Genomic DNA, 21949 nt, shown 5'->3' on the forward strand with positions numbered 1-21949 from the left:
GAAGGAAAGTCAATGATCGACCTATAAAAGTAGCAGAGTATTTAATGTCTTTGAACTCGGTTCAATGAACTCTGAATACCCTTATCGAAAGCACTAAAGCCTCTCTCATTCCAAGTGTTCCTTTTAATAGCAAAACAAATTAGATTACCTTCAAAGATTTAAGTAAATAGCTTTTTATTTACTTATGTCTGTTCTATATCTGTTTAGGTCTGTGTCTAGGCGAATGCACTCTAGGTTAGCGTGTCGTGTATCTTGACACCTCATTCTCCATCAAGTGGGGTTCACCGAACGCGGGTTATGTAACACCGTTGAAATTAATTAGCTCTGTAGTCCACTACGTATTGCTTAAAGTAGGTTAAACTAGGTGGAAATAAATAACGAGTAATGAACATCAAAGTCTCCTAAAAGAAAATATATCGTGGTTTTGAATTAGCTGTGTGGATCTTAGGGTTGCTTTATTCGGTGTAGTTTCGCGGATAAATTTTTGTCAATAAACACAAAATAATTTTGATACAAAAATTTCACTCGGCCTCGGACGTATAGAAGTTCTTCATAAAAATTTGAATGCGGAACACTTATAATTCTATTCTATTCACGACAGTAAAGCTCCAAGTCTGTTTGATTATTTACATCTTAAACAATCTGTGTTAAAATTCCAGCCAAACCTAATTAAACCTCTCCAATTAATAACTCCGGTTCATTAAATGTATGTTTTTGTATGATATGTCGGGGTAGAGGGGAGGGCACGGTAGCATGCGAAATCTCGTGGCGTGGTATACTTGGCGTCCTGGACACCGGCGTGTCGTACATGCTTCCCACTTAGCATTGGGGTGCGTACAAGTGCGTAATGCGTATTTCCAGTGAGAAATAAGGTGTACAGAGGACTACCTTATAACTACAACGATGGCTGAGGATGGCTATTGGATAATAAAAAGAACAAACCAAGTAACCCATATAAAGATGAACCAATCCTCCCGGGAGGCATTAAGACTGAGTTGAAACTTCTTAAACATTTATTTGCACTGGCCTTGATAGTCAGAATTGCGATTCAACAGGGAATATTCGCTAGTGAATTCTCTCGACACCAATTCACTCCGTGAATGGAAATGGAGTCATGACTTTTATATTTTTTTAATATTTTATTTAAAAGACTCTTAAAAAAATATTATACTACGAAGCTTTTTTAATATATTAATTTTAGATTGTAGATTGCTAGGCGAGAAACCCCGATTGAAATTTGTGCTGGGTAATGGAAAAAATAGTGATAAGCTGTCCTCATACTCAGCCTATATCTAACAAAGATATTTTTTTATTGAAAATCACTAAGTCACTAAGTTACTGTGTTAATTAATGTTTGTAAATCTTAAATGTTTTACTCAAACTTAAATTTAACATACGACCTTTTGTACTTATAGAATCGTTTTAAATATAATATTGTATTCCTTCATAAAATGTATAATACTTGTTTTTATTCAAATTTTAAAAGAAAACTATCATTAAAAACATCATCAAATTACCTTCATTAAAAGTAAGAGAAATTATCAACTGTTCAAGTTTTGGACTACACGGGGTAAAGTTAGCAGACATTAAACACTAAGTCAAGAAAGTTTATCATACATCGCAGGTATTCCGACTGGAATTTCCAAGATATTCAACGACCTTTACCGACGATAAAGGAATTTGAAGCTATATTAATGACTTCATTAGGAAATATTCACAATTTTTTATGCTACCTTTGGCGTTCAAGCCTTATATGGATTAGTTCGAGGGAAGATGGCCCAATGCTTAGAGCGTACATATTAACCGATGATTGCGGGTTCAAACCCAGGCAGGCACCATTGAAGATTCATGTGGTTGATTTGTTCGCTAGGAAACCTGCATGTGTCTAATTTTATAGAATTTCTGCCACATGTGTATTCTACCAACCCACACGTTAATTCCAACAGCGTGGTGGAACATGTTCCAAAACTATCTTAAAGGGACAGGAGAACAAAAATTTTTCTTTATTTGTTTTTTTAATTAGATCAATAATTAACTGTTATTATTATTTTTATAATTAATATTTTTCACGGAACACATAATAAATACTACATGTATTTAAATTGACATGTAAAATAAACGAGAAAAAATCGTGTAATTTTATTTACCATGAATGATATTATGCTACATTCTCATCCAGCATTAGGACAGTTTGGGTAAATAAGTCCGAAATAGCATATTCTAAGAACTCTTAAAAGGTCTCTGAGCAGCAGTATTAAATGGAAGTTTGCCATATGTATACCCAACTTTACAGCTTGCATTTAAGTCAAGTTAGAAACAAGAGAACGACTTGTCTTCAAAAGAATCGGTTTCATAGCGCGTTTATCCGAACACTGCGCTGTTTTGCGTCAAATGTGCACCGATCCTTATTCGTACATTTTCATTTTTCACACGACGTATTCGCGCGTGTTATAAAATAACTATTGTTAGATAATTAAGCCTTTTAATTGCTTTAATTATTTCACTACAAATGAATGACGTAAATATGAAAGTTAAATGAAATTCTAGACGAGATATTCGGTATTGAATTTTGATATGTATTTCAAGTAACACAATAATGTTTCAGAGATTTTTATTAAGAGAACGTAGACAATAGTAATTTTATATCTGAATATTAATTACAAGATTTGAAATGTCAAATCTTAAACAAAAAATTGTACTTCAAAAACACGACTGTGTCTAAGAAAATATATCCAATTAATCTGTTTATTTAAAAGGATATTATTTTTCTTTGGTTTGAAAATCAAAGTAAAGAAAAATATGTGATTTCTGTTTTTACTAACAATACAATTATATTGTACAAATATAAATTGGAAAGTTGTTTGTTAAAACAATAATTATACCGAAATGAAATATAAATAATAGAAACTCTAAAAGTAAATATCTTTAATCCAATATTTTGCTAGAAAATTACCTAATAGACAAAATTTTCAAAATATCGTTGTAATAACATCTGACCCTAAAAGCCAAGAACCGGACGTGTATCCTAAATGCAATCTATCCAGCCTCCCGTGATATCTCGTAAAGGTTACTGAGCTTGTTAATTGCTTGTTCTCCGAGATGAGAGTCATGAGCGAGAACGAACGCTGTTGATGCGAAAATTGAAGTAGAAAAATCGACGAATGAAACGCCTGCGGTAGACGTTTCTTTTGTGATAATCTTAATATGGCTTGTGTTGAATTTTCGTGCTCGAATACGCTAGTTTCGTTAAACATTCTGCAAACGTTGAATCTTTGGTACAAAAAATAGATATTCTGAGTGAAAAGTGTACCAAGTTGTAAAATAGCACACTTTTGGTACCCAATGGTGTGATTTTTTTTGTATTTTTGATAAAATATTGTAGATTGAAACTTGAAATAGTTGCATAAATACAATAAGTATTTATGTCACCTTATATAGACTCAGTAATTTTACACAGCTGACCGTCACGACTTGATAAAATCAGGTTTTTCAGATCTTGACGATCATACATTCTATCTTACCGAGTCTTATCTTAACCAGACAAACACACACACACACACACACACACATAAAAAACAAACCAGTCCAGATTAGTGAGACACATACATAGATTAAAGCGTATAAAGATAATTTGGTAATCAATCGATCCTTACCATCATTGAAACCTTACAACGTTATACCAGCTGTTCGTCCAGGGCGTTGACCTTCACCTCTTACGCTTCACTGGGTGTTATTTGATAATATACAGCCAATAGCCATGCCCCAGTTGTTAATTATCGATTATTCGTGAAACATTTAAGAACTAACCGAACTTTTGGTAATAAAGCCGTATAATGTGAAATGAAAAGGAAATACTTTGTACTAAACAAGAATACGAAACTCACGCTTGTTGAGTTAATAGTCGCTTAAAGCGGGTGAAACTGCGAGCGCAGGCACTTATATAATAATACAAGGGCAGAATAAGGGTCTACATAAAATGTTATATCGTCATATGTATAACACTATTGGTTCACACGCCACACGCCAGTAAATTGGCATGAGAATTTCCGACATGTTTAAAGTTTTTGCTCAAACTAAATAACATCCAATATGAGGTCTTTTTGGAAATAAACGATTTATAAGATTTTTACAGATTAACCTCAAATATTACGTTAATATAAGATCTCTTCGTATACTACATTGGTGTGTTTTTCACCCTAAGGGGTAGAATATCCAAAAACGCTAAAATACGTATCCACTCATCTCACTTAAGTAGCTCAAATATTAAAATAATGGTTATTTAAAAAATGACAGATTTCCCCTTTAAAACCCTTTTAAACCCCTTAGGGCTATTATTTCCAAAATTCCCTTCGGTCTACTCGATAAAATGATCCTACTCAACAAATATCATATCCAGATATAGCGAAAATTAATACGTTAAATTGCAATTATATTTCACGGTTCACAAAATTTCGACAGTTTACAATCTCATAAGATAGATTGTAATCTAACGAATTTTGTAATCTTACAGTAACACATATATATAGATAGAAAATAGGTTAAAAAATATTAAGTATTTGGAGTAACATTATCAGTTTTCAAAGTAAATTATATAGATCTTTTATTAGCTTAAATTTAAAAGTTCCATTGAAATTACTTTTATAAACGTGAAATCTTTAGCACACAAAGTTCGAGCAAGGCCATGCTTACATTAGCACGATTAGTAATCGCTCTATGAATTAATCGTTTTCCTGGAAAACTGAATGTTTTCATGTAAGGCTGATTACTATTTGTATCGATTGTAGTGGAAGTATTGACAAATTTGCGGACAGGAAATGTATATGTTAAATTAGGAGCATGAACAACTGGTGGTCACCACTGGCGAGACATTGGCGCTGTTAGAAATATTAACTATTCCTGTTACACTGGCTCACCTTCCAAACCAGCACATAACAATACTAAGTACTATTGTTTGGCGCTAGAATATATGGAGAGTGGCTGATACCTACCCAAACCTACTTGCACAAAGCCCTACCACCAAACCAAGAAATAAAAAGTTTTGTTAATTAAATTTTGTGTCTTTCGTCTAAATTCACACTAGTAAGCCCAAAATATTAAGAAAGAAATATGCATAATTAAAAGATTGTTATTTTTAATTTCAGGTATCATATACAAGTCACGTAAAATACGCTTGTGCATTACAGAGTAATAAAAGTTTCATAATCAAGTAAAGGTCGTCGCCATTTTCAAAATTAAAGTACGACTCTTCGTAAAGATATTAACCTCAATGAAAGAATTTTAGGTGACTTTACGTCGTTAGCGTCTGACTTAGTGGTAACGATCCAAGCCATAATGCCTAATTGTAATTTGATAACGATTTTACATAATTAAGGATAGTAGTTTTAGTTAGTAACAGCCTGTAAGTTTCCCACTGTTGGAATAAGGCCTCCTCTTCCATTAAGGAGAGGGTTTGGAAAATATTCCACTACGTTGTTCCAATGCGGGTTGGTGGAATGCACATGTGGCAGAATTTCGATGAAATTAGACACATGCAGGTTTTCTCACGATGTTTTCCTTAACTGCCGAGTTCGAGATGAATTATAAATACAAATTAAGCACATATACATAGTGGTGCTTGCCTTGGTTTGAACCCATAATCATCGGTTAAGATGGACGCGTTCTAACCACTGGGCCACCTCAGCTCAAATTTTTAAGGATACTTATCAATTAACTAAAACTGAAAAAATATCCTTAATTATAAGTTTAATTACATGAGAAAAACTGAGGCGTCCTTGATCATTAAATATAATTGCTTAATTTTACAGTAATTACATTTTATTTTTAGTGCTTTCCAAATTTGAATAACTTTTTTTTTTAATTGTTGTGTATGAAACAGACACAAAGCCAATTTTTGTTTTAAATTTAAGTTTTAGTACAACTTTGTATATGATTGCTTAGGGCATTTATGTGAATGCATATTATACGAATATACCCTATCAAAAGACATATATCACACGCAAGATAGTGTATTAATTATGGATATTCGTATATATTGACGATTCATTTTTCCTTATTTGAGAGAACACAAAATACCATTCAACCTACCCAGGCGGGCGTGCAGAAAGCCCTACCACCAAGTTGATGTAATTTAATTCTTACATATTTAAATATGATGCCTAAAATAAATATAAAAAATTCTTTCATATAATTTATGTGTTTTGGATTCATCTCTCACTGGTACGAAATATCTATGTAATATAATGGAAATATCTAAAAGAAAACCGCGTGCGTCTGTTGTGTGAAAGAACCCATCAACCCGTATGGAAGTGAGGAGTGAAGGAGTGGTCGAATAACGTTCAAATATTATCTTTAAGAGGATGTCCCAAAATACCTTTATTAAGCAGTGAGAGATTTATGGACTGTTGTTACCAAGGCACATACTAATCTATATTAATAATATAAATGACTCGTACCCCTCAAATGTTTAAGTTGATACTGTCATTGCGTGGCTACAAGGGAGACAGCTGAAAATCAGCAGAGGGATAAAAATCCCACATAGCCTGAGCTGTCTCCTTTTGACTGCACACAAGTTTTATACTCATTATATATATATATATATATATATATATATATATATACATATATATATTTTTAATTATTATATCTTTCTTTGTTTATGTTGTTTTATTATCCATCCATTTATATGTGTGTATGTCAATAAATGTTTTTTTCTTTCTTTCTTTAAATGTGAAAGTAACTCTGTATGTCTCTCTGTCTGTTTGTCGCTCTTTCACGACCAAACCGCTGAACGGAATTTGATGAAATTTGGTATGAAGCAAACTTGAACTTTAAGAAAAGAGAGGCTTTTTGCCTGAAACGCCATGTTTCAGGCAACCAAGACCCTAAAACGCAAGCGAAGCCGCGGGCGAATATTAGTTGCTTATATTCGATTAATGATTTGTTTTTTTTAATATCAAAGAGTTATGACGGATTGAAATAATTAATAATTCTTGGCGCTCTTGCTGGCTCTCTGTTGCCAAGCTGTCATAGAATAAGAAATAATAGAAATGGCACATCTGTCGTAATGGCATTTTGTATTACATAAAATAATGTATATTCAACTACTTTATGACGTAGTTTTTTTTATCAGAATTTGGAGTAAGGTTGGTCTTATTATTATTCAGAAAAATAGAAGCACCTTTGAATTGTCATGTTGCAGTGTTGAATTATTAAAGCTACTACCGATTCGGAAAAAAAGACTACCGAGAAGAAACGACAAGCAACTCCATGTCTCAACTGTCAGTTCTACTGTAGCTCAGTACCACAGTCTACACCCCATTGCTCTATTACAAAAATATAATTAAGTAAAGAGTATGTCAACAAAGGCCAATTAAATTTACGTGCCTTATTTATCAAATATTTTAAAATTGTGATTTAATTTTTTAATAGGCCAAGGTAAAAATAACTGTGCAATCTTATTATAAAAAAGACTACCTGCCTCAGGAAGGACGTATTTTTTGACTTTGCGAAGTCGGCATCTAGACATTATTAGTTTATCTTTGGTTTTAATTTAGTTTAACTTTGTACTTTGTACTACAGAATGAAGTTACTATCCTCACTTAATAACTACATTAATATTATACATACGAAAGTACGTTTATTTACTATGATTTCACGTCTCAATTACTCAACAGATCATTGTATAAAAAACAAAGATAATATTTTTTTTGCTATATGTCTGTTATTTGTGGTTCTTTAATTAAAAACTGTTTTAAATGTTTTGATGCCACTTCTAGTGAACTATTTGTTCACGTCAACAACTCGATCAAGATGTGGCGATTATACATGCAATCATTAACAACAGCTTTCTATAAAATGACGCCTCGAAGGAATTCAAACTTGCTATATAATAATAAGCTAATTGCTTTAATTCAAGACTTCATCATTACTCTTTCTGTATCTGATAGAGTAATAACTGTGCAAAGCGTTTTAAAGTATACCAAGATAATTTTATTGTGTTATTTATTTGAGAAATCAACATATACAAGGTAAGATATACAAGGTATTTAACCATATATATGCTACATAATTTGTTTATTTTCTTGGTGGTAGGGCTTTGTGCAAGCCCGCCTGGGTGGGAACCACCCACTCATCGCATATTCTACCGCTAAACAACAGTACGCAGTATTGTTGTGTTCCGGTTTGAAGGTTGAGTGAGCCAGTGTAACTACATGTACAAGGGACATAGCATATTAGTTCCCAAATAGTTAATATTTCTTACAGCGTCATTGTCTATGGGTGATGGTGACCACTTACCATCAGATGGCCCATATACTCCTCCGCCAATCTATGGCATAAAAAATAACTAAGTAACTAATCACGAATGGCAAAAAAAAGAAAAGAAACACACCAATAACATTAATATATATAGATACTAGATGTTGCCCGCGGCTTCGCTCGCGTTTTCCGGTGTCGGTTGTCGTGTGTCAGGCAAAAAAATATCCTATGTCCTTTCTTGGTATTCAAGTTTGCCTCACACCAAATATCATCGCATTCGGTTAAGCAGTGAAAGACTGATACACAGACACACAGAATTACTTTCACATTTATAATATCATCATACCACGGGACACAACTAGTAATCGATAAGCACTTTTAAGTTATCATTTTAGAACATAATTTAAAACTTGCTACCAAAGATTGAGCTGAGATGGCCCAGTGGTTAGAACGCGTGCATCTTAACTGATGATTGCGGGTTCAAACCCAGGCAAGCACCACTATATATATATGTGCTTAATTTGTGTTTATAATTCATCTCGTGCTCGGCGGTGAAGGAAAACATCGTGAGGAAACCTGCATGTGTCTAATTTCATCGAAAATCTGCCACATGTGCATTCCACCAACCAGCATTGGAACAGCGTGGTGGAATATGTTCCAAACCCTCTCCTTAATGGAAGAGGAGGCCTGTTACTTTACAAATTTTCTTTACTTACCAAAGATTCAGACTTCGATCCTACCATGAAATATTGACGAGGAAATTCCTATAAAGTTACATACATTACCTTAATATTAGGTATAATAATTCTCTGATTGTTATTACACGGTTCAATGTACGTTCCCAGGGCTTTCTCCTCGTACTCTGTGTATTGTTTAAGTTGTTCACAGCGTATTCAATATACTATTGTATATTGGGAACCACATCGCTGATTGCATACACATAATAAACATAGAATCAAATTAAAATGTTACAATTTAATATATCTAGTTGTGAAAACGTTAGTATTGGCGATACTTCTGGGTATCACTCATTCATTAGACATTCTAGAACTTTATCAAGTATTTCTGCTTGGTGGTAGAGTACAACATAACAAAGTATTGTTATGTTCCGGTTTGAAGGATTAGTGAGTAATTCTAACCAGCCAGCTATGTTTAGAATTTCATCCAGCACATGTCTTTAAGCAGTGGTGACCGTTTACCATTAAGTGGTTCATTCGTCCGACCGCCATGTTCCGTCATAAAAATATAGATATTACGTGTTGCTAAGATAAAAACGAGAGTAGAGTCCAACACGTGTCCGTTATAAGCTGTGCAATTTTATATGATATAATCTATGGCCTCAACTTTATGCACATTTTAAACAAAAAAAATATTGTTGTAGTGTAAGTTACTCCTTATATAAACAATCTGCTAGTTAAAGTTCCGTCAAAATCGGTCTAACCATTGCAGAGATTAGCCGGAACAAATAAACAGACAAAGTTGCAAAAAATTTTATTTCCGTACACGTACCGTATACAATAAATATGCATTTGATAAAAGCGGTTATTTTAATATTACAAACAGACACTCCAATTATATTATATGTATAGATTAATAAGTTAGTTCTATTTGAAACCAAGGAAAAACTTCTAAAGTTTTACCAAGTTCGATTATTAAGTTGTCAAATTGACAATGACAATGATTTAAATATTCTTAAAAATAGCGTGACAAAGCAATCTTAAATGAATCAATTTATGAACCCTGGATCAAATTCGAACCGTTATTTCACAGTATTAGGAAAAACCGTTCTCAAGTTTAATGGATTTTTTCCGTCAAAAGTTTTATAATTAAAAATGACTGCGAATCGAAAATGTATAATTATATTGTTTAACTAGCGACCCGCCTCGGCTACACTACAGAAATAAATATACTACAGAATTTGTTTATTTACGACATCACATTAGAAACTTTTTAAATTATCAGTATTTCTTTAGTATATTGTCCATATATTATATATAAAAACCTTCCTCTCGAATCACTTTATCTATTGAAAAAAAATCGCATCAAATCCGTTGTGTAATTTTAAATATATAAGCATACATAGGGACAGATAGCGGTAAGCGACATATATTATGTAATGATGATATAATAAGTTTGACAGTTATACTTGGTGGTAGGGCTTTGTGCAAGCCCGCCTGGGTAGGTACCACCACTCATCAGATATTCTACCGCTAAACAACAGTACGCAATATTGTTGTGTTCCGGTATGAAGGGCGAGTGAGCCAGTGTAACTACAGGCACAAGGGACATAGCATCTTAGTTCCCAAGGTTGGTGGCACATTAACGGTGTAAGGAATAGTTAATATTTCTTACAGCATTGTCTATGGGTTATGGTGACCATATGCTCGTCCGCCGACCTATACCATAAAAAATAAACATTTCATGTAATAATAATAACCTTTTGATTTTTAAGAGAACATTTTGCCGACGTTTTCTTCTGGTTTAAAACCTGTTCATAGCGAGCTACGGATTATAGACTAAGCGATCTTAAATTGCGATTTTAATATTGCTTTTGTTTACCTTCTACATCGATTTTCGTTGGGTTTTTCTGAATCTGAGTTTGATTTACTTTCAAAATCTTTCTCGTTGGAAATAAGTCATTTACATTATTGACTAATTTTCCTCTTCGCTAGAGATAATGTTGAAAACAACAACAACAACAGCCTGTAAATGTCCCCACTGCTAGGCTAAGACCTCCTCTCCCATTGAAGAAAAGGTCTGGAACATATTCCACCAAGCTGTTCCAATGCGGTTGGAATATACATATGACAGATTTTTTATGAAATTAGACACATGCAGGTTTACTCACGATGTTTTCCTTCACCGCCGAGCACAATATAAATTATAAACACGAATTCAGCACATGAATATTCAGTGGTGCTTGCCTAAGTTTGAACCCACAATCATCGGTTAAGATGTACGCGTTCTAACCACTGGGCCATTTCGGCTCTCGTTGAAAACACTTAGCAGTATTATAAATATAAAAGTTAAGAACCCTCTGTTTACCTAATAATTCGCTTCTTGCTCCCAAGCTATCCATCACAAAGAAATTCAAAGTACAGCTGAGGAAATTACCGCTTATTTTTGCCACGTATTTTTAAGTGATTCATCGTGATACTCCTAATGCCTAATAAATCATTGGATGAGATGTTTTCGAGAGTCCTGACAATTTTCACTGCAAATACAGGATACAGGGAGTTTAAGACTTACGCGGGGCATATTTATCCGGAATGGCCATTTGGGCAAAATCAATGACTTATAATTTTAAAATTAATAAAATTTCTAATTGGTCGAGTTTCTTACAGTGAGTTGTGCATACAACTCGTGTGTTTGTGAGCAAATTCAACTCTTGGTTTGACATGATTGCAGTTTGTCAATATTTTATAGTGATCAGGTATCAACAGATCAATCCATGAGTTTCAGATATGAAGGGATTTTAAAGAATAAATAAATAAATTAGTGAAAAAAAAAATGAAGTAATTAATAGTGTAAGATGTTGTATTTGCTTTTTAATTACTTTACATAATATATGGATGTAAACAATTTTATATTTTTGTAAGAATGAGAAATGTAAAAATCGCTAACAAATCAAATAAATAAATAAATTCCCACTAAAGAAAGTGCCAGCCAAATAACACTAAAACAAAATTTTAAGATTAATTTCAAATAAATCTTAATCAACTTTGGATTTGTAAGTAATTAATCTATTCATCAGGTTCACAATTTATATTGAACAGTTCGTTTGTATACATTTGCAAAAACATTTCTATTAAGTTAAACCATTTGTAAAACGTCGTCCGCGACCATTAGTGGTGAATGGTGTAAATAGCGTCGACAAATACAAAATGTCGAACAGATAGACCTTTTGGGGAAAACATTGCAACACTCCTTAGAAAAATAGTTAGTCTACACGTATTTGCATCCTGTTTCCCTGAGGAAAACTCATCCAGGCCAATGAGCACAAAATAGGATGGACTGTGGATATTAACAATAACGCAACCTACCCAATTCGGGTCGAAGACTACTACCTAATTAGTTTTAGTGGGTAGGTCTACATAAACCAGGGCCCGTTTTGGAGACTTCCACTGAACAAAAATGAAAGAAATATTCGGGTTTTGCAGTTGAATAATTAGTTGTGCCGGAGTTGAAATTTGTCAGTGAATTCAGTCCAAATATTTGGAAAGTACGTAAAGAAATATACCAGCAGGACCAATACGTGTAACTGGACTCCATTTTTCCGTTGTTCCATTGAAATACAATGGTCTGGAAAATGGAGTTTAGTGCAAGTACATCTATATTGTTTGTAATGATTGTTCCTTTGTTTTGGTTTAGGGTTGGGTTATTTTGTCAGGGTTTTACGGTAGCATGCGAACGTAATTCCATGGCGCCTACCGAAAAAACGGAAAGGGTACCGCTGGTTTTTTGTGGGTATTCCGATGTACCGGGGCGCATTCGGCGTTTAGGGCACCGACGAGGCCCACATATCTCCCGCCCACTTTCATCCACGTGGAGAAACGTGACGAGTTGTTCCAGCGAAAAGAAAAAGGTTTGAGTTATCTTAATTATTGACACAACTGGATAACATAAATCTATGTATTGAGTTATGTATGGAGTCACTTGTATTTAGTTACTTATATTTACCAAAAAGTTTGGCCAGAGATGAATCGTATGAACAAACACACACATACAAATTACACACACATGTACATCCGCATTTGTTGTTCGTAATTTTGTTTTGTTTAACAGATTTAACATCAGTTTGCATGCTTTTTGTATTAATTAATCACCATTAATTTGTTATGGTGGATGAGCGCGGTACCCAATTGTACGGATCTGCAACTAGCACATGTAATTTATGAGTTTTGATGCACGTTTTAAAAAGAACAGAAAAAAAAACATTTTTCACATGGATCGTTTTTTACATGTAACAGAATTGGAACGTTGCAAATTTTTTATTTATTTTAGGCAGAATGGTATGATTCCTTGAGCATACATAATTAAAAACTATGATTTGATAATCGATGACATTTAAGTGTCTATGTTCTAAGACAGCGGTCGGCAACCTTTTGGCAGGCAAGGGCTACAAGGTGGCAAAATAAAGTATAGGCGGGCCGCAGTTATGATATTAATCTTAGAAGCCCGATATTAGGTATATTGGGCCATATTCCATAGATAAAAGAAAAATGCTATTGAAAATTGTTAAATGATATAGAGTTAAATTCGTACACATAATACTTACATTATGTTTATATGTTTGAGCATAGAAAAATAAATAAATGAAAACTACAAACAACCTAATTTTAGTGTGATGTCTGAGGTTGTATTTGAGATGCTATCTTTTGTATGTTTAATGTATTTGTCAACTTTTTTACAAAACATCCACGGGCCGCAAGGAAGATGCTCGGGGGCCGCAGGTTGCCGACCGCTTTTCTAAGATAATCCACTGGTGACAGGAGGGCTGGTTCGTTTTTTGCCCAGAGGATCGGAATTGCGATTCAACGGGGAAATGCTGCTAGTATTCTTGCCACCATTCCACGCGGTCAAGATTTATACAGTAACTAGTTTTAGTTTATATTTGTATATATATATATATATTTAAACATTTAATGTTGTTAATTATTATGTTAATAAAGTATAGATAATCTAAATAATGATTTCAAATCATTATGTTTCAATATCGTGCGGCCTGATGAATCTCGCTCGGCTCGGATGCCGCTGTCAAACTGGAATACGTCACGCTGTCTGATTTTGTATTGGTTCTCGATTAACTTTTTACACTCATGATTTAACTATTTACAACGGAATTTGTTTTTATTATTATTTACAAAAACTAGCAGGGTTTAGTGACGCGGTTTCTTATGCATCTGTTATACATCACACACTAATATTATAAATGTGAAAGTAACAGACAGAGGTCTGTCTGTCTGTTGCTCTTTCACAACCAAACCACTGAACCGAATTTGATGAATATTGGTATGAAGTAAATTTGAGCTCCAAGAAAGGACAAAGGCTACTTTTTTGCCTAACATATGACAACCAATCTCTAAAATGCGAGCAAAATCGCGGGCTTCAAACTAGTAGGTTATAAACATACGGGATAAATAATTATCTATTTTGTTTTTAACTGTCTGTGGTTTCCTAGGTAGTAACTGTTTAACTACCTGATCAATAACAACCATGATTGATATTAGACATATATAATCTATATGTAAAATATAAATGGTTGAAAGTAACTACTGTGTTTTTCGCCGGTTATTTTTGGTAGAATCTCCTTACAGAACCGATGATAGGTTAATTCAACAATATACAATTAACAATATCTTAATTTAACTATTCAAATGTGCTTGTATAAGCCTCTTTGAATAAAGAATAATTTGATTTTCATATAAAGATAAAATAATTTTGTTAAATTAATAAAGTAAAAAAAGTAAAGTTGCTGCTGGGCACTGCTGGGTTAATGGCCTCCTCTCCCATTAAGGAGAGAACATATTCCACCACGCATTCCAATGCGAGTTGGTGGAATGCACATGTGGCAGAATTTCAATGAAATTAGACACATGCAGATTTCCTCACGATGTTTTCCTTCACCGCCGAGCACGAGACGAATTATAAACACAAATTAAGCACATATAAGTAGTGGTGCTTGCCTGGGTTTGAACACGAAATCGTCGGTTAAGATGCATGTGTTCCAACCACTGGGTTATCTAGGCTCTGTGGGTTAAATTAATATTTTATAAAATTCCTGCAACTTAAAAAAAGTATATTTGAGTTACAATTTTCACGTTTTTACTCGATTATCGCTAAGAAACCGTCTCGATTGTGTAAAAACCTTGCGTTTCTTAGAATAGTTTTTAATACGGTGAAAACGACTTGGCAAATAGAGATTGCGTCGCCCAAACTTAATTTTAATTGCATTTTATAAATAGTTTTAATGCTTTTCTTCACGGAAAAATATTAAATGACACTGATGTGGTTTTATATAAGTTTTTTTACGAAATCAATATACTTTCAACAAATGTTATACGTTTTATAAAAAATATCAGATTTTCACTTGTGTCTCATTTCAACGAAATTCTGATGTGAATTCACCAATCCGCATTGGAGCAGTGTGGTGGAATTTGGTCCTAACCTTCTTTTAAAAGAGAGTCTCCTCTCTCCCTGGGCCTTCCTGGGCCTTTGCCCAGTGGGAAATATACAGGCTGTTATTATCATTGCTTTAAGTTAAGAATAACATCTATCTTTTATCAGCACCTACAACTAATAAAGAAATTCTTCTGACCTGAGAACAGTCAAAAGAAATTCGGTGTTTTGTCTAATTTTCAATTAAATAATTTTATATGTATGACCCTCAGACAAAATAAATTGATATAGTTTTGCGAAACCACACATTGAATTGAGAATTGAAGGAAATTTAGATCAGTGTCAGGTTAATGAACTCGGGAGCGCCAATTTGGGTCACCTCGATAATACAGAATTTTGTTTCCAAATATTAAATACTATATTTCGCTTATTCACTGTTGATACTGAAATTAATAATAAATGCCAATTAAAAACCATAGATTAAAAACAAATGGGAATACCAATATTTTTAAACTTTTTCAATTATCGTTCTGTATCTTCTCTTATAAGTTCTATGTATATCGGCTTAGTAATTATTTTATAAAAGCATTGCAAAACTATCTTATCTTTTCTGTTATACTGGTAGTTGCCCGCGGCTTCGCTCGTTTCAGGGTGTTGGTTGTCATGTGACAGGCAAAAAAGTAGCCTATGTCCTTTGTTAAAGTTCCAATTTGCTTCATACAAAATTTCATGAAATTCCGTTGAACGGTTTGGTTGTTAAAAAGCAACGAACAGACACTCTGTCTGTCACACTTTCACATTTATAATATTAATATCGATTAATAAAAAAAAATAAAAAAATTATCCATATTTAAATTTTTGTACAAAGTCATTAAAACTGGCTGTAAACATATAGATACTTTTTTATATAATGTCTGCATTTTTATTGACATCGCTGGTGTTTGGCAACGCTCCCCTGTTTCAAATTACGTTTACAAAGCATTCATTATTTATTAGACTAGTTTTAGCGAGCAACTTCGCTAGCGTGATATTTGTGCTTAAAATACTTTTATGGATTTTTCGCGGACCTACTTTGCATATGCATTTCATTTATTAGATTGTTACAACATATAAAGGTATATAAGCATTATATAACAGAATGGAGACATGGATTACATAAACATATATGTATATTATAGATGAAGCTAGTTTTCAAAATCAAAATAAACTTTATTCAAGTAGGCTTTTACAAGCACGTTTGAATCGTCATTTTACAATTAACTGAAGCTACCACCGGTTCGGAAAGTAGATTCTACCGAGAAGAACCGCCAAGAAACTCAGTAGTTACATCAGTTGTCCATTTGCTCAATATAATAAGATCCATAACTTTGGTGTATCTTTAATTTATACGTATATATTTTGATAATACAATGTCGTTCTTACTATATGTGTTTTAAACAACTTTATATTAAAATATCTCGTAATATGTCAATTAAAAATATATAACATTAAAATAACAATACAAGTACAATAAAACAAATTAAAATCGTGTAGCAAATTACCTCCGAGCTCACGAAATACGGAAACGTAGAAACGTTGCAAGTTGAAATTTCAAAATAATAAAATAATTCATACATCACCTGCTAGGGGCTTACATGTGACTCGCAGAGTTATTCTGTACTAAGAAACTCGAAACTCACCACGGAACATGATCGTGAAACGTCAAAAATTGATAGACGACATTGATTTCAAGGAAAAATACGACTTTATTGCTCTTACAGAATCTGTTATTGTTACATTCACCGGTTATCTAAGTTCCGGAGTTTATTATCGATATCCAAACTTCAGTTTTGAGTTATTTTTTTGACATAAACCGCTATTGTATAATGCCCTTGCTCGCTTGCTCTTTGAAATTCAGTTTTGTGATTCAGACTGAAGTCTTATTATTAATATAAATTGGAGATTGCTTAACTTTGATTGCAACTCTAAACTTTCTTAGTAAAATTATTATTATAATCGGTTCAGTAGTTTTATACATGACTGACAATCTTACAATATTAGATTGATAAAGATTATGACTTTGATAAAATTTATCATCATCATCATTACATAGTATGAAACAAACTCACTTAACGCTGTCTGTCTTTGAATGCTTAGATCTTTTGATGTGGTTTTTTTAATAGGGATTCGAGACAAATGTTTTGTATATAATAAATGGATAATATAGTAAAGAAACAAGAAAAAATCTATACTATATTTAGTACCAGCATTGCACCCGTGCGAAGCTGGGGCTGCGCTGGCCGCTAGTAGGTTATATTTATCAAAATATCGTTAGTCGAATTTCATCATTTCAAAAGTGAGATGCGAAATGTGTTCACAGAATAGCACCGCCGCCCGCTCGGTTCGCTTCACATATAACTAATATAACATTAGTGTGATACTTGTTTTTTAACAAGTTTCCGACTCCGCGAAGTCTATACATCCTTTCCGTAGCGGTGTGTTTATTTTCTTTAATAAAACAGCGGAATGTGTTAACTTTGCCAATTAGGTATTCAACATACAAATCCGAGTATGCAGCTTACAGTAAAATAAAGTAAAAATACGTAAGGAAGAGCAATAACGCATTTTGCGTTATTGCTCTTCCAGGCCTTTCTCTCTTTAAACTTTTTGTGTATACATTTTGACATAAAATTATCACTACATATTAAGGCCGGCCCAAGGCCGCGCTTGTCTGTCTGTATGTTCGCGAACTCGAAACTACTGAACGGATATTCATGCGGTTTTCACTAATAGACAGATGGATACATAAAGAAGGTTTAGGTATATAATTTATTAAGGTTTTTGTGTTAAAATGTCGAAATAACAAACGAAAAATGTTAAATATGTATTGAAAAATGTTAAATACGTTTGTTATTTCGACGAAAAGGCAAAAAGGAAAATAAAAAAAAAACAAAACTTATATCCACGCGTGAAAAGACAGGCCGCTAGTATAAAATAATAAATATAATATTTCATTTGTGTAAAGTTTTATTTAATGATCGTTTTAATTTACCTACTCGGGATTTTTAATAACAATTTTCTAATCATTGTTTAATTTATTTTATGTTGTCTGTCATTAAATACATAATACTATATAGCGATTATGTTGTAACCGGATGTACATAGACACTTCTATTTTTTTATAATGCTATTTACTCTATTCATGATTGAGACTTGAAGTTAGTATTCTTGGTATATCTTCATTCGAATATGTTATGTTGATTGATATAATTATGTATTTATATTTGTGGGAAAGAGTAATTAATGAGTTGTACTCTTGAACTGGTGTATGTAAATTTAAAAATTGTTATTGATCACATATTTAAATAAAGAATATTTTCATTTTCATTTTGCAACGGAAAAAATATTTTTCCATTTAAAAAAAGAAATAGGCATTACAAATTAATACCATCGACACTTTATATTAAAAAAAAAAAACTGTCAGCTATAGGTAATTTGGTTTTCAGCTGTTAAATTTAAAAGGTATTTTATGTTATTCGTATTTCGAATTCTATTTTTAAAATGTTTCATTCGAGGAAGGAAATTATAAACTTTTTTTATAGACGATGTATAGTATTTTGTTACGTTTGATGTCAACATCCCATTGGAAGGAACTAATCAAGAATATTTTATGATGTTTTATATTCTAACAACTATTTTTATTACTGTTTTTGGTTAAGTAACGTTGGGGAAATTGTTTATAGTGTGGGTGACTGTTTTTTTTCGTATATACATATACAGGATGATATTATCACAATATTCGGATAATTGCATAAGAATGTTTTATAAAGGTATGTGCACTTTTTTATTGGACGCTCATATTATCTAATTCAGCTAATTCGATTTTAAATACTATTTTAAAATTCGAACCCACACCTTCGCAGCTCGACTCTGACTGAGTTAGCTACAAAACCATCGCGGCATATAATTATAAGCAAAAACAAACAAATTAATTATTAAATATACGAGTACGTAATACATTATAATATTTCATTTTGAATAATACATTTTCTTAATCACCATTTTCAAAACAATTATAATTTTATACAATGAAAACAATTGTGATTACGCGATTATTATTAACAATGTAAAAGATGAATTTAATTTGTTACAAAAGTACTGAAGATGGATAAAAAATAAGATACTTATTCCTTACTAGGTCCTTATTCCTTTACGTTTAAGAGGTTTGGTTGTCATGTGGTAGGCAAAAAAGTAATCAAATCAATATAATTCAAGTAAACTTCACAATGAAGCGTTTTTGAATCGTCAACAATTAAATACTACCACCGTTTCGGAAAGCAGCTTCTAGCGAGAAAAAACGGCAAGAAACTCGCATAGTTGCTCTTTTTAAATAAACAGTTTTACAATGCTGTTGTAAATGTGCAATTTACAGTAATTAGTGTCCTAATTAGTAGTAGTAACATGTCCTTCCTTTGAGTTCAAATTTCACACCAAATTTCATCAAATTCGGTTCAGCGAATTGGTGAAAGAGCGATAGAAAAACAGAGTTACTTTCACATTTATAATAATAAGTACAGATATAAAATAAAATAATCGAATGTGACATTACATAAGAATACAAAAAAATGCAGTTCTTTATTTAAAAAAAGCTTTGACAAGCAATTTTCATTATTTATTTCAACATGATGTTATAAAATGTAATGCAACGACTACAACAGCGGTTACTATTATAACAAAACGTTACGTCAATCCAATACTTTATAATAAATACAAGCAAAGACACAAGTGTGAGTGACAACGTACACGTTTACGTTCACGGTACAATGTAATCTTAATGTACAGTCATAAAAAAGCAATAAAAAGTTGTATCTATATAAAAGTAAAATTAAAAAAAAGTATTTATTTAAAAAAAGGTTTTATTAAAAATTTCGTAATTGTATTCGCGACCCCAACGGCGCTGGTCTCGCGTGACACATCCTCGTCACTAAGTCATAAAAACACCGATGTGCTGTTCTAAAATTCCATTTAAAGACCAACGCGACGTTGTTTCATTTCTTATATAACTGCTTGGGTAAGAAAATGCAATCGTTCCTGCTATAGTGCAACGCTATCTGGTCCGCTTTCACGAAAGTTCAAAGGTCAATGCTCAAAAAAATACTTACTTCAGACGCCCATTGAACGTGCCTCGTATCTGCCAAAACGCTTCTTTCCATTATAAGAAAGAATATCACGACACCATTTCACTAGCACAAATTAAAAAAAAAAAACAGCACACAAAAAAAATCGTGTATAAAAACTTGTAAAATATTCGAAAAAAGAATTTCGTTTCGTTTCGTTTTGACGCTGTAACAACGGTTCAGAAAAATTCGTTCGGAAAAAACGTTCCGACGCGGCTGCGCAGTCCGCCTCTCTGAGTCACACCGACGATTCACTATACCGCGCCATGCAAAACGTGCATTTTTCACTTCACCATCGCGTCTCAACCAACGCGGCCTCAAAAGACTATATCAGCTGATAGACAAGAAAAATCCGATATTACGCTCTGTCAGGTTAGTGTGACGAGCGAGATGCCTCTATCTCCTCTCCTGCTCCCTCAGTAGGGGCTAGATAAGTGCCGTAATGATTTGCATCTGATAGACGGCCGATAATAATTTCCTTTTTTGCATTCTATTGTTAGTTGAATTACTACGGTGAAAGTTAATACACCTCCTTAATGCGCGATCGATTAAAAACTTCAGATTAGGTTCTTTATAGTGTATCTCTTGCGAATGTCACGATGTCCACATTTAAGATTATCAGCGGCGCAATTATGAAATTTAATTCTGTAAATTGAGATAATGCCTGCTATCCACGAATCGGGTCAGCGTGAATCATCTCATCCGTGTAATTAAGAATTAGGTGTTGCTCAGTACTCGCACTAAGGTAATAAAAAAAATATTATGGCACTTTGGACGCTTGGTAAAAAAAATTGCACGATTTTGGCGCGAAATTTGACAGTTGACATTTACATATTATTATTATTATTTTTTCGGAATTATGTTTTTTCTTGTAAGTGGTCTCGTGTCGCGGGGCGATGGCCGACTGCAAGTAGCGCGAGGGAGTGGTGGTCGGTGGTGGTGGGATCGATACCACAGTCTGGGGCGCACGCACTGACCGTTCGCACGGCCCCTTCGAGAAATCTATATTTGGACTGTAGGATAGCCTCATCGTATGTTATCTATACATATCATTATATTTATCAAGCCTGTACTATTTGAAGGACTATAATACTATAAGTTATAAAATTATGTTTAAATAAAATTATCGACGTAATAATTAATAATAAAAGTAACATTTTCGTTGAATAAAAATATAATAGTAATTTTATTATATGGTAACACTTTACTATAAAATAATATTACATAACATTGCACTTATTGGAACTTCGAGCTAAAAATAATTAAAAAATAAAAGTATATAAACGATTTCCATCGCGCCGTTCCATTTCGCCGAATGTCGGAATCAATAAAACGCATTTAGAACGATAACAAACATCGAATTCGTTACTGTAACGCACATTAAGTCACACGTAAAAAGGCGTTACTTATAGCACTCT

The 21949-nt window shown here is 33.1% G+C and overlaps 1 protein-coding gene and 1 long non-coding RNA gene across 3 annotated transcripts in view; one reads left to right on the forward strand and one right to left on the reverse strand.

Moving 5' to 3' along the window:
* The window catches only part of LOC124540425, a 93444-nt gene that overhangs the window by 40163 nt on the left and 31332 nt on the right, over window positions 1–21949 (reverse strand). The gene's annotated exons all lie outside the window — the stretch shown is intronic.
* LOC124540426 overlaps window positions 21047–21949 on the forward strand; it is a 32246-nt gene continuing 31343 nt past the window's right edge. Inside the window, exon 1 of the long non-coding RNA XR_006967141.1 lies at window positions 21047–21276. This is a non-coding gene — a long non-coding RNA (uncharacterized LOC124540426). The remainder of the gene's footprint in view (window positions 21277–21949) is intronic.

This window comes from Vanessa cardui, chromosome 25, assembly GCF_905220365.1.
Source record: "Vanessa cardui chromosome 25, ilVanCard2.1, whole genome shotgun sequence".
Lineage (NCBI taxonomy): Eukaryota > Metazoa > Arthropoda > Insecta > Lepidoptera > Nymphalidae > Vanessa > Vanessa cardui.